This window comes from Mauremys mutica, unplaced genomic scaffold (assembly GCF_020497125.1).
Source record: "Mauremys mutica isolate MM-2020 ecotype Southern unplaced genomic scaffold, ASM2049712v1 Super-Scaffold_100099, whole genome shotgun sequence".
NCBI classification, from domain to species: Eukaryota; Metazoa; Chordata; order Testudines; family Geoemydidae; genus Mauremys; species Mauremys mutica.
This window is the reverse complement of record NW_025423266.1, coordinates 1,583,467-1,598,006: the sequence shown is the minus strand read 5'-3', so window position 1 is coordinate 1,598,006 and position 14,540 is coordinate 1,583,467. Positions and strand designations below refer to the sequence as shown.

Sequence of the window (14,540 nt, the reverse complement as noted above, 5' to 3'; positions counted from 1 at the left end):
CAGGTTTTTCTATGCCACGTGCTGGATAGAGTGTACTTGGGACAAAGAAAGCAAAGACCACATGGCAAGAGACTATAAAAGGCTGATGCCTCATCTCCAATCCTGCTTCATACCTCCGGAGTGACTTTGCTACAAACTGAAGCTCTGTACAAAGGACTCAATGTCCCATCCCAGCAGTGGATGGACTCTAGAGACTGTATTTGAACCTTCAATTTATTCCATCACTGCTACAAGCCTAAACCAAGAACTATGCCATTACTGTATGTGAAGAGTTAAAATTCATGTGCATTTTGTATAACAACCTGGTCTATGGATTGTGCCAGCTCTTTTCCAGACCCAAAGTCCAGGGAAGAACGTTTAATGAATACTTTGATAAAATGTTATTAGTATAAAATATATAAGACCATGGGCGGAGACATTATATAACCTGTTAACCATTGGCTCAGAGCCCCGTTACATGGAATCAGAATGTGATCAGCTCACACCCAGGGGTAGCAAAGTCAAGGGACCAGAGGCCTAGCAAATCGTGATCAGCTAAGAGAAAGCTGGGTAAACAGACAGCCTTGCTTGCTAAGATAGGCCTGGTCAGCAAATTGCCAGGTGTTGGAGCTAAGAACTAAATAACTGTGTCTTATTCAGAGTTGCAGATTGAACAAAGAATCCCTGTTCCTATTGTGTTAGTCTCTTCTGTAGGGAGACGTTCTTCCCACAGATGCAACCTTGAGTTTATGAGAAGTTGTCACATGTCAGTATAAGTTATGGCATCCTTCCACCTCCCTTCCCAGGGACCAATGCCTGCCTTTAGACACACAGAAAACAATCTTTATTGCCATATACTTTCACTGTTTCTTTGCTTTAACCCCTAGGAATCTACCTGTTGGACAATCAAAGGAGTTGCTCCATTCCAATGGACCCCAAATCAGAATTCAACATAGATATTTTATACAACTAACATTGTATCAAAGTATTCATTAAATGTTAACTTGCTAATTTAAGACCATGGGCGGAGACATTATGTAACCTGTTAACCATTGGCTAATGTGCTTATCTTGTCTTGCTGCAAAACCTATCCCATGGTGCGCCACTTTCATTCTGGGCTGTGACTATAAGCAGAAGAGTGACACCTAAGGCCTGTTGCTGCTGCCCAATATGGGCCTTAAACTCATGATGGCAGGATTAAGAGTCTCACACGCTACCAACTGGGTTAGCTGGATTTGAAGTCAGTCAACTGCCCAGTCGCAGTGTAGAAGGAGCCTGAGGGTGTTTATTTGTGGAGCTGAGGTTCCCTGTCTGACATTTGCCTTCTTTCCTGGTTCGTTATGGCTCCAGCGAGCAAACCAAAGCTGTTACAAGGCTGGTTAGATGCTGCTTTCTAGCCCAGAGAGCTGGGGTTGATTAAGCATGCTGTCGCCATCAGCTGGTCAGAGTAACCAGGGTGGGAGGGTGGAATTTAGGAATCTCCCACCAAGGGGAGGTGCTGTTGGACTCATCTAGTGGGGGAGAGTCTGAGTCTGAGTTCCCCACATGCCACACACACATTTTCACAGGGAATCAGGTCCCCTGGGGAAAAACTCAAAAGAAGCCCAGGCCCAGGAGTGTCAGAGAAGGGAATCACTGTTTGCCTTAAGAGGTGGGTGAGGGAAACCTGCAGGTCCTTAGATCCCTCCAGCGCCTGATAGAACCATTTGTGGGGAAGGCCCGGGGAATCTGAAGAAGACAAGGAAAGGGGTCAGCGCTGTGGTTACTTGTTCAGGACACAGAACTCACAAGATGGCAAAGCTCAGAGCCCCATTACACAGAGTCAGAATGTGATCAGCTCACAGTGTGGGGGAGCAACACCCCTCCTTTGGTCTCTGTGCCAGAGCTCCTATCAGCTCAGTGTCCTTCCCACAAGAGCGGGCTGCTGAGAGGGCTGTGATGGGGTAAATGAAAGCAGAGGAGGATTGTTCCTGATGGGTTTTCTTTGTGTTGCTCTGTGATCCTGCTGGAGGAAGCTGAAGCATGATTTGAGTTTGTTTCAGTGGCTTGGGTTGGGCTCAGGTTGTGACCCTGAGCACAGGGGTTCCTGCACTCTGCTCCTAGGCCCTCAGGGAGTAGATAATGGAGCAATTTCAGGAAGTGGCTAGAAAGTAGCCTAAGAAAGTGTAGCATAAGTGAGAAGAAAAACAACATACTCTCTTCCCTGATGGTCTAGTGGTTAGGATTTTGCACTTTCACTGCCAAGGCCTGGATTCAATTCCCAGTCAGGGAAAAGTGACTTTAAACCAAAAAAAGCTTTAATTTTTCTTCACTTGCAATGTAAATAAATCCATGCTATTTTCCTGATTCCCCCCATCTTCCCAGTGTCTCCATGGCAGGACAGCAAGCAGGTCCCTGGGGTGGTCAATGGAAATGGGAGGCTTCAGCGGCAATTAAGCCCTCTCAGTCCCTCTCAGATGGAAGGACTTGCCACCAAAAGTGGCAGCGGTAGAGCTGCCATTGATTACAGCTTTTTTTTTTCCGCTTGGGGTGCCAAAAACACTGGAACTGGCCCTGCTCCATGGAAGACAATTTATTAAATCCCAGATGAGTGCAGTTCTATCAGTTCTCAGCCTGAGTCCTTAGGTCTTAATCCTGAGGATAATGTCCCACAATGGGGCCATTTCCTGCCTCTCTTTCCTAGGGAAGCACAATTTTCCTTGCACAGACACAGGAACAGCAAGATCTTTCTCTGTCCCTTGTGCAAAGCAGGGGGGCAAATTCCATGGAAACAATGGACAAGCAGGGGGCCCTGGGCACATCCAGCCCTGGGCGTGAGATGTTCCCTCCCCTCTTTCTTTATGCCCCAATCTTTCATGGATTGTCTGGGATGGGGGAAAAGCTGAGTTCACTGCAGGTGGAGGGGAAAAATGACCCTGAAAATCTCAGGCCCCAACCTCTGCTACCAGGATCACCGAGGTGCTGGGAATCTGCATGGGAAAGGGACTGTGTGAATTATCAAGGTGGGGAATGAATAACAATCTACAACTAGATCCACCTCATTAACCACCAACACAGGCTAATCCTGCTGCCGATAGAAGGGAAACTGGGAGCGATTCTTTGCTGCTAAGCCATGGAAACAGTGACCCAATTGCACCGCAGTGAATGTGCTGGGGAAAGCTGGACTTTACAGGCAGGTGGAAATAGCAGATCCTAGAAACACCTGGAGCTTCCCACACCACTGCTGCCAACAGGGTCAGGTGTTGAGTGACTCACAGCGCCCCTCCCATCCCATTACCTTCCAGCAGGAGGTGGCAGCACCCCCCACCCAATGCTGGGGATAGGGCTGAGTGTATCTCTGCACCCTGAGTCCAGGGCACCCACTCTCTCTGCCCCACACTTCGAATCTGACCCTGCTGCAAAGTGACCCCTAAGAACCAGCAACCTCCAGGACAGCAGGTTTGGCCTCAGAGCAGAGAATGTGTCCCCCATGCTACTGTTAGGCCACTGGATGCTCTGGAAACAGGAGGGCTCTGAGTGTAACCTATAGCACACATGGCCCATCTGGGGATGTAGCTCAGTGGTAGAGCACATGCTTTGCATGTATGAGGTCCTGGGTTCAATCCCCAGCATCTCCAGGTTCATTTTACCCTGCTGCTTTGTTCAAGCCCAAAGGGGATGTGGCCCTGCAGGAATTTCACTCCTGCTCAGTGAGGGGCAAGTGCCAATTGCATGGAAGGTCTGGGGGGGGTTCTGCTCCTAAGTCTCCTCTGTACATTTAAGATTCCCACCTGCTGTGCTGCTTGGGACAAGGGTAGATGAGAGAGGAGAATCTGTCAGCACTGGAGGGGAAAGGTCCCATCTGCACAGACTGAGGTGCAAAGACTAGACTTATTTCTTGTCTGGGCCCAATCTTTTCACCTGGTATAGTCCGTGTTCCAGCTCAGGTGGTAGCTAGGGGATGTCTCATGACTGCAGCCATGTTTGTTCAGTTCCACCCTCTTATACAGCTTTGGTACAAGGCAGGAATCTTTTGTCTCTCTCCTGGGGAAGAGCCCCAGGTTTAAGATGGATTCCTGTACCAGGTGACATGGTCACATGTCCTGTGAGACCCCCCAAGCCTTCATTCTTCCTGGCCTGACTCACAGATGGTGCAGGACAGAGCCATCTACAGTGAATTGTCCTGGTTAATGGGAGCCATCAAGATCCAAACCACTATTAATGCCCCACACTTTGCATCATTACAACAGGACCTCAGAGTTATAGTTCATATTTCTAGTTTCAGATCCAAGAATGATCGGTTCATACAAATAGGATGAACACATACCGTAGATTATAAGCTTTGTAATGATACCTTACAAGAGACCTTTTGCATGAAGCATAGTCCAGTCAGTTTATATTCACACTCATTAGCATATTTTCATAAAATCCTATGGAGTGCAAGGTCACAGCAGGGAAAGGGTTTTACTGCGGCACCCGGGAGCAGTTGAGTTTCATGTTCAGGCTGTGGTATGAGTTCCTCCAGGTTTCTCGTAAGCACACAGGGACCTTGGCGGTGCTCTCGATACAGGAATGGCCCAGATACGATAAAGTGATGGGGATTGCATTTTCCTTTTTTATTTCTGTATTTCCAATGATGTTTGTGATTTTGTTTTGCTTTGTATAACTGTGTTTTCTCCTGGATTTGATATTTAATGAAAAAAAGAATATGGTCTCAGGGCACTGGATGGAGAAGCAGGCTGGGGCTAGGACTGCTAAGAGAGCCAGAGTAGCAGGCTTTCTGTATTGTTTCCTGCCCTCATTTTTCGTGACTAGTTTCTCTTCTGCAAGAAATTTGCCTTTTTTTTCCCAACATGACCCTGGCTAGCTCAGTTTTAATCTGAGACCCCATGGTTCCAGTCCCTGGTCAAGCAAAGAAACACTTTCCCCTTGTGACATCCCCAAAGAGTTTCAGAAGGACTCTCCTTGACTTTAGTTTTTCCTCTTCAGGACATGGCCTTTCCCAGGAAGGGCCCTTTACTGCCTGGGACTGAAGGTGCTACTGCCTCACCTGTCCACTGGCCTCACAGTCTGGAGGAAGAAAGGCCTCTGGGCCTGCAGCAAAGTGCCGTGCGCTGACTTTTTGAGCAAATGCAGGGCTGGCCAGAGAGGCATGTTCCCACTGAGTCCTCCCTGCCAGAAAAAATTGTCCCCACAGACAGGGGCGGCTCCAGGCCCCAGCATGCCAAGCACGTGCTTGGGACAGCAAGCCGCGGGGGGTGCTCTGCCGGTCACCGCAAGGGCGGCAGGCAGGCTGCCTTCGGTGGCATGCCTGCAAAGGGTCCGCTGATCCTGCGACTTCGGCGGACCTCCCGCAGGCAAGCCGCCGAAGGCAACCTGCCTGCCGTGCTTGGGGCGGCAAAATGCCTAGAGCTGCCACTGCCCATAGAGTCCTCCCTGCTGGAAGTCTACAGGAATCAACAGGTGCTGTGCTGTTCCCATGGTGTAAGGGCCAGCGCTCAGGACTTTGAATCCTGCAATCTGAGGTGAAGTCTCAGTGGAATCTGAGAATAATTCCTGTGCCACAAACCCTGCTGGGTCTTCCAAGGCTCTGTCTTGCTTTCTCAAAGGCCATGAAAGCCACTACAAAAGGTTTTTTTCTCCTGCTGATAATAGCTCACCTTAACTGATCACTCTCGTTATAGTGTGTATGGCAACACTCAATTTTTCATGTTCTCTGTGTGTGTATATATATATATATATATATATTCCTGCTGTATTTTCCACTACATGCATCCAATGAAGTTGGTTTTAACCCAGGAAAGCTTATGCTCAAATACATTTGTTAGTTTCTAAGGTGCCACAAGTACTCCTTGTTCTTTTTGCAGATAAATGAATGGAGGTTAAGTCCATGAATGGCTATTAGCCAGGATGGGTAAGGAATGGTGCCCCTAGCCTCTGTTTGTCAGAGGGTGGAGATGGATGGCAGGAGAGAGATCACTTGCTCATTACCTCTTAGGTTCAGTCCCTCTGGGGCACCTGGCATTGGCCACTGTTAGCAGATAGGATGCGGGGTTGGATGGACCTTTGGTATGACCCAATATGGCCGTTCTTATGGTCTTATGAATGGAGGAGCAATGCACTGGGACAGAGTTTCTGTAGTGTAGTGGTTATCACATTTGCCTAACCCACAAAAGGTCCCTAGTTCAGAAACATGCTGGCTTAATTTTCCCAGCTCCTCCTGGCCTGTCCCTGCTGTTGTAGGAGCAGCAGTGATTTCAACGCTCAGAAGGTCTGTTATACTTCCCCTGCTCCCACTTTTGTCTCCTCTCCCTCTCTGAATGCCTGTGAAGTGGCTTTTCCCGTCCCGCTCCCCCCTGGAATGCTCGTGGGATGAATGGGCTGGTTGAAGAGCAGAAGAGCTCCCAGGTAGACAAGGTGTCTGGGATGCTAATTAGGCAGCGATCACACACCCAGAGCATGGACACTGCCCAAGGTGGGGTGTGACCAACCAGATGCAGCCAAGTCATCTCTAGTCACAGGCCATGAGGTGCAGGCCCTTAAAAGGGGAAGGGGCCCTGTGCTCAGGAGAGCACTCACAAGCTTGTACCTCCAGTGAATGCCCTTTGCCCAGACCGCCTGGCCAGTGGTTCACAGCGTTGCATTTCATTGTGCCTCAGGAAGACTTACCTTCATTACACCATCCATCACGGTGCTGTGGGACATTTACCTTGCAGAATCCTGACATCTCCAGTGCTGTGCCTGTCCTGGGAGAGAGAGTGTGACACCCCCCCCCCCTTCTTTTGAGCTTAGCTGTCATTATAACAAACGTGCTGCTTTCTGCCAAACTCTGGTGGGTCATTAGTCCTCCCTACGCTGACTAGCTGGCCCAATTTCGGGTAACACCTGCGATAAACCCCAACCCCTGCAGGATAGAGGGTAGTGAAATGAGCTGAGAAAAAGCCTTGGCATCAGCAGGGGAAAGCTAGAGGATCTTGGCCAGTCACCTTTTGAAGCCTTGTGGCTTGGTCTCCTCTGCCCTGGGAGATTGGCCTATGGCGGCCGGTTCTTCTGCGTGACTTGCCAAAGGAGGGAGTGAGGCAGGAATGGAGCAAAAGAGGAAAGTTGATCTGAGGAAGGCAGGGCAGAAGCTAAGCACCTCAATGCGGCTAAATGGGGTTAGTAGAGCACCAGCAGTCATTCTGCAAAGCCTGCGGAGGTGCGATTGGCTACTGGGAGGTAGAATCCTGTGCCTGCCTCTTGGCTTCCCAGGGATGGCTACTTGCAGCCCAGGAGAAGAAGGACGGTTCTGGGTGAAAGGAAGACAAGCAAAGCTCTGGGAGGAAATTTGGGAGCAGGGTGCTGGCTCTGCGCTGGGGGAGGGGGTTGGGGTGCAGGAGGGGTGGCGCTTACCCCGGGCACTGCAGCTCCCAAAGTGACTGGTACACACAACCCTCCGGCAGCAGGTCCTAGGTGGGCCATGCCAGGGAGGTCTCTGTGAGCCGCTGCCTGCAGGCGCTGCCCCCAGAGCTCCCATTGGCTGCAGTTCCTGGCTAATGGGGGCTGCGGAGTTGGTACTTGGGGCAGAGGCAGTGAATGGAGACACTCCCCCCGGCCCAGGGGATGCTGGGAGCGGCACGGAGGGACAGAGGCAGAGTGGGCAGGGAGCCACCTCAGTGCTGCTGGCACATCTCTGCACACCCATGGGGGGAGGGGAGCAGAGGGCCTCCATGTGCTGCCTGGGGTAGGGGCAGAGCACAGAGCTGCCTCCCCTCCCGGGTCTATTACAGGAGTGGGTGGGTGGGGTCTTTTGGCCTGCAAGGTGCAGCAGGTCGGACTAGATGATCACACTGGTCCCTTCTGTCCTTAAAGGCTCTGAGTCTAAATGGGAGAGGGAAGTAAAGAATTTTTTTTTAAATATAAACCAAACATTGTAATACCAGGATAACTCCAACAGCTCATTGTATAGTCCCACCCCATTTTTCCTCCACTGGGTGTTGAATGACCTGCAGCACATTGATTCTCTCCTTCCATTGCTAAACAGATACAATGTGACTGAAATTAAACCCATTCCCAGCAGAGAAAACATCACATCCCTGCATTGGCTGGGAATTTAACCCAGATCAACTGCTTGGAAGGCAGCTATGCCCACCACTATACCACTAATGCATATAGCAAAAGTACCAATTATGCTTGCCCAATGAGGCTAGAGCAGCATTGAGGAGCTTTTCTGCCTGTTAAAATGTACTGGATTAGCATCACTAAAAAAAACCACCGCCATCTTCACTTGGGTTTGAACCATCAACCTTTCAATTAGCCACCAAAGTTGTTAATCACAGGGTATGTCTACACTACAGGATTATTCTGATTTTACAGTGCATCCGAGTTCAGATTGCTGTCCAGACTGCGGTCACAATGATGCACTGTGGGATAGCGCCCGGAGGCCAATACCGTCGATTTGCGGCCACACTAACCCTAATCCGAAATGGCAATACCGATTTCAGCGCTACTCCCCTCGTCGGGGAGGAGTGCAGATACCGGTATTAAGAGCCCTTTATATCGATATAAAGGGCTTCGCTGTGTGGATGGGTGCAGGGCTAATGTGATTTAACGCTGCTAAATTCGATATAAACTCGTAGTGTTGACCAGGCCAGATAGAGCAGCAGGTTTCCTGTATTGTTTCCTGCTCTTGTTTTCTTGACTAGCTTCTCCTCTGCACCAACTTGCTGTTGTTCTTTGTGAGCTTGGCTAGGTCAGTTGGCAGCGCAGCAGACTTTTAATCTGAGGGTCCAGGGTTCAAGTCCGTAGTCAGGTGATAAGCTACTCACCCAGATCTTAACCTGTCTTTCTGGAGTTCTCTTTGATGTTACTTTTTCTCTTCCGGATTTTCTCTTTCCTCAGAAGGGCCTTTTTGTGTGTGGGTTTGAAGGGGCAACTTCCTGACAGCCCCTCTGTCCTTGCAGCCTGGAGGAATAAAGGTCTCTGGGCATAGAGCATGTTCCTCCCCTGCACACAAACACACAGACAAACACACAGAATATCCCTAAGGAATTAGAATCACCTGCTGCCTTCCCCTGTCCTGCTGGATCCCCAAATGAAGATGCTCTTCAGCCTAAACCCATGTCCCCTCTTTTCCCAGTGCCCCTAAATCCCAACTCTCAGTCCCTCCTATGCTCACTGCTCCTCACTCCCAACCAGAGCCTGCTCCTCTTCACCCTTCTCCTCTGTCCCAACCCACAGCCCCCTCCTATTCCCAGTGCCCCTCAATCCCAACCCACAGCCCCCTCCTATTCCCGGTGCCCCTCAATCCCAACCCACAGCCCCCTCCTATTCCCAGTGCCCCTCAATCCCAACCCACAGCCCCCTCCTTCCCTCCAGCAGCAGGTGCTTCACACCCCCTCAGGAAGATTTTCTTGCAAGGTTTTGTGTATGACTTTGCATGTGGATTTTACAGTATGTTGGAAATATGTTGGGTTGCTTGCCGAAATGATCACTTTTGGCTGGTGTTGAATTCCCAGTCTCCATGTTATAGGAGCAGGAGAAATAAAGGGTTGTTATCCTTGTTGTGTGAATCGAGGGCCGCACAACTGTGCTTGGCAGACCCCGATAGAGGGACTCACCCTCAATTCAATAGCACTTGCTAGGCAGGGGACAGGGGTTCCAAAGCCAAGTGGGTCAGGGTCTGGGTCCCAATACTAAAATGTAGGTGTTAGACCAACGTTAGGACAGGGGGGCTGTGGAGAGATGAGTGAGTCCCTAGACACCATAGTGAGTACGGTGCTTTCTTATTTTCCCCCTTTTCCACCCAGGATGGCAGGTGAACTCTACAGAGGCACCTCTGGGCTTGCACTGACTAAGGACAACAGCTGTGAGTGGGGTGCAGAGAGGGGATGGCTCATGTTAAAGAACTTTTGGTTGCTGGACTTACGAACCGTAGGGAGAAGGACACTGCCCAGCTTATTTGGGGGTGGGACTTTCCCTTTTGGTTTATGTTTATGTGTTGGGGCTGCTGACATGACTTCTGCTAACCCTGGGCTTATTTCTTGCATGAGAGACACTGTCCCAAAGCAGGACTAATGCTTAGAGCTGGTTATCAGTGATTTCAGATCTGTTGGTCTGCAGTAAGACTCTCCATTGAGTCTTAACCAGCTCTGTTATTTCACAGGGAAGAACAAAAGGGTCAAATGGTGCCTGGAACCCTTAAGAAGAATCCACCCCACCAAGTACAACACTTGTTGCTATCCGCTCTCAACACCACTGAAAATGTTTTGGGGTCACTCCTTGCCTGTATCAACCTAGGGGTCTCAGAGAATGCTTATTATTAGCTGCTCTAGTGGTGCAATTCGTTAGCCCACAGTACTTATAGGGCAGTGCTGAGAGGAGCTATGCTGAGGTTGTGAGTTCAAGCCTCACCTGGAGCACTGGTTTTCATTAGCCAAGTGGGGTCACCCCCTCATTTGGCCCTGTGGAATGTAGAATTCCAGCCCTGGGACCCTGAGAAGGGGAAGAGTCAAAAATGCCCCCTTCACTTATTACCTCCTCTCCAGAGCACAGGTGAGAATCTACAATCCTTTCTCACCCACCAGCTCCTGTGCCAGGATCCCTCAAGCAGAGCCTGGAGTCCTGACCCTGGCATCTGTACTATTGACACAGACTAAGTGACAGGGACAAAACACTCAAATCCCGCCTGGTGCGGGGAGCCAGGTTTGCTCTTCAAATTCTGTCGTTGGTACATTTCCAGGCCTGGGAATGTCCCACAACAGCATTTAATGGGAAGCTGCCTGCAGAACAGTGACACTGCACAGAGCTCCTGCGGAGGAGGGGTGGGAATTAGTAACATTTTGAGGATCGTTTGGGAAATGAGCCTTTGCTGACAAGGTTTGTCTCTGTTCATATTTCACCTTCAGGTGTTATGTTGAGGGATCTTTAGTATATTTTTGTGAGGTTAATAACTATCTCCTCAACTTTATTTACTCAACTTAAAAATTGGTGTCACTTGATTTTTGCATCTCCCTGTGAAAATGCAACTGGCACGTGTGGCTTTCTACGGGGGACCATGATGTTATAGTTGGGGAATTCAGTCTCTGTAATTCTGGGGGTGGGTGTTGCTTTTTTACAACTGCCTCATGGCCAGGCACATCGGGCTGTTAGCTGCACCCACTGTCCTTGCCAGGGGCCCATGCTGAACCCTGGGTGGCTGCACTGCCGTGCTGGGGTGACTCTGCAGGTGGACAAGCTGCTGTGGAGCAATGTAGAGCAGGTGCAGGAAGGAGACGAGGTCACTATTCACATTCTGACCTACACAATTTTCCAAATTTGGGAATAGATTCATAGACTTAAGGTCAGAAGGGACCATTATGATCATCTAGTCTGACCTCCTGCACAACGCAGGCCACAGAATCTCACTCACCCACTCCTGTAACCCATAGAGTTAAGGTGACCTAAGCCCTGGTTAGATAGTGCTAAAGAAAAGGAAGAATTGTTCTGTCCATGTAGCTGTTACAGGGATGGGAAAACCCCTCCAGTCACTGTTTACTCCAAAGTGCTATAGCAGTGCCACGGCAGCGTTTTAAGTGTAGACAGAGTGAAAGCAGATCTGGCTCCAGTTCGCACTGTGGATGCTCAGGTACTAAGGCTACAATAATAACAACAACAGCACAGTGGGCAGGATTTGAACCTGCGCAGGGAGACCCCAATGGATTTCTAGTCCATCACCTTAACCACTCAACCACAACTACTTGACATACCTCTATTTTATTACATGATGATTCTGTTGTCACTGAATTGTCACTTCAAATTGTTTGGTCAGACCAGCTTCCCCAGCACACTCATGGCTGCACATCAGTGTAAGTGTGTCCTTGGGTGAACAGCCAGAATTCCTGCCCATTTCCCTTCCGGCTGGAGTAGGATGGGAGTGTGTTTGTGTGAACGACATTGCTGTAGATTGTTGTTCATTCCCCACTCTGACAATTCAGACAGTCCCTTTCCTAGTCAAATCTCCAGCACATCGTTCCAATAGCAGGGGGCAGGATTTCTCTGGGGCACTGAGGGCTGGTGCATGAACTCAGCCTTGCATTCCACCCTTGATGTTTCATGGACTAACAACAGCAGCACAAAGAAAGAGCCGAGCCAATATCTCCCTGGCAGGGATGCAGGTGCCACGTCCCCTCTGTCTGACCATCACCATTGCAGGAGAGAAGGGTTCACTGGAATCGAATGCCCTGGCTCAGACAAGAGATATAGGAATATTTTGCTGTTCATGGATCTGTGCAAAGGAAATTTTGTCTCTGTGTGAAACTGAGGTCGGAAATGAAACGTCCACATGGTGGCCCAATGCTCTATGGAATGTGGGTGAAGGACTCGGGCTGAGAAATGATTTAACAGGGGTTTGTATCAATGTATTGCCCTGATTAAAATCTATGGCTAAAAGGCAGCCACTGTTGTTAGTACTTGTACCTCTGTAGGGACACCCCAGTGGGTGTCAAGTCCATTGCCTTCATCAGGGGCAGTCAATTATTTTAACAGGGTACAAATTTCATGGTCAAGGCCTGGACTCCAGAGAAAACAATACACTGCTGATAAGAAGAAGTACATCAAAAGATTTTGCAGCCACCATGCGCATAACTATGATTTGTCGTGTTTCACTCTTTATACCTGGCGCCACCTCCTTTCCCTTTAGCCTTGTAGTTGACCAAGGGCAAAGCTGAACATCTCCTCAGATACCAGGGAGTGTTTATGTCCATTCCTGCGAGCTACACAGGGGTTTGATGTTGCTGCTTTCAATCCTCCGGCTCTGCCGGGATAAGGAACAATTCAGGCTGTCACTGAACTGAAGGAGGAAGATCAGTTTTTGACAGGGAGAGGGACGCCTCCTCTTCAAGGTGTTTGTCTGGCTGGCAGCCCTGGTTCCCAGGTCTCGCCTGTGGGGCTCCAGCAGTTTTGGGACCAGGTCGCTCCCTTGGCCCCACCTGCCGCCCCCAGGTGCTCCCCCCCCAGGGGCCCCGGCAGTGCAGCGGAGCTGAGCAGCATCTGCCTGCTCGTTCCAGTGGCTGCCGGCCCCTCCCCATGGCAGGGCAGGGTGGGTCGCTGCCTCCGCGCGCTGCCCCCGCCCTGAGCACCTGCAGCCAATGGGACACTGTGGGGGTGATACCTGGGGGCAGCAGCACATGGAGGCCCCCCAGGCTGCCCCGCCTTGGAGCCCCAGGTAAGTGCTGCACCCCCACCCCCTCCTCACATACCCCCTCCTCCCCCCAAACTCCCTCCCAGAGCCTGCACCCCGGTCCACACACGCCTGCCCCCAACTCCCTCCCACAGCCTGTGCCCTCTCCCTCCACACACCCAATCCCGCCTGCCCCAATCTCCCTCCCAGAGCCTGCACCCCCACCCCTTCTCCTGTTCCCCCTACCCCCTGCCCCAGCCCAGAGCCTGCACCCAGCACCCAAACTCCCAGAGCCGTACAAGGAATTTTTGTGCCCGAGGCAAGGGCCAGCTTCAGGCTCTTCGGCTGCGGGTCCTTGAGTCCCTGTCGGAGGGAAGGACCTGCCACTGAATTGCCACCGCCGCTTCATTCATCCTTCGGTGGCAATTCAGCAGCGGGTCCCTGAGTCCCTCTCAGAGAGAAGGACCCACTGCCGAATTGCTGCCGAAGAAGTGGCAGCGGTAGAGCTGCCGCCGAAGCGCCGCTGATCGTGGTAGAGCTGCGCCCCTCCACTCTGCGCGCCCGAGGCAAGTGCCTCACTCGCCTCGCCCATGTTACGGTGCTGCAAACTCCATCCCAGAGCCTGCCCCCCAGAACCCCTCCCCCACCCAAACTCCCTCCCAGAGACCAGCCTCTCACCCCTTCTGCACCCAAACTCCCCCCAGAGCCTGCACCCCAATCCCCAGCCCAGGGCCTGCACCCCAGACCTCCTCCCCCCACCCAAACTCCCTTCCAGAGACCAGCCTCTTGCCCCTTCTGCACCCAAACTCCCCCCAGAGCCTGCACCCCTCCTGCACCCCAATCCCCAGCCCAGGTCCTGCACCCTAGACCTCCTCGCCCCACACAAACTCCCTCCCAGAGCCTTAGGCAGGTGGAGGGTGGAGTTTTGGGGGGCGGGTTCTGGGCAGTATGAGAGACATTATTGGCCCACTGGGAGGACTGGAGGACTGGCACTGGCCCTAAGGTACATTGTGGTTGAGACCCTGTTTTAAGGAATTGGAGCAACGCTGGAGAGACTGACGGGCAGGGAGCTGGGGAAATGTGTGTGCCCCAAGGAGAGTTGTTGTTGTGCTCTGGTGACACGGAGCGGGGGTGGGGAGTTTGTAAGCTGTGGTGTTTGTATAGAGAGAAAGTTTACTAACCCCCAGGGTAAAAACTGTTCCTGCTCTGGGCTATCCAGGGCACTCTCTGTTGTGAGTGTAGGTCAGTAAGTGAATGTTTCCTTCTAGGATAATAGGTTTGTAGTTCCAATCCAAGTGATTCCCTTTAAAAACTTTTTCAAATGAAAATAAATTTCCAGACCCATCTCCAGTATGTTCAGGAGTTCGCTGAATGGGGGGCAGGGCTTGAAATGAATTTAAACACTCAGCATTTTCCTATGCAAATGAATAAAGACCTAGCAGAG

General features: G+C 50.9%; 2 non-coding genes across 2 annotated transcripts; both read left to right on the top strand.

Annotated features, from left to right (window-relative positions):
- The first annotated feature begins 2,179 nt into the window (after positions 1 to 2,179).
- Positions 2,180 to 2,251, top strand: TRNAE-UUC. Its single transcript has one exon. It is a non-coding gene; the product is annotated as a tRNA-Glu (tRNA).
- Positions 2,252 to 3,524: 1,273 nt separating this feature from the next.
- On the top strand, positions 3,525 to 3,596 carry TRNAA-UGC. The gene has a single exon. It is a non-coding gene; the product is annotated as a tRNA-Ala (tRNA).
- Positions 3,597 to 14,540: the final 10,944 nt, after the last annotated feature.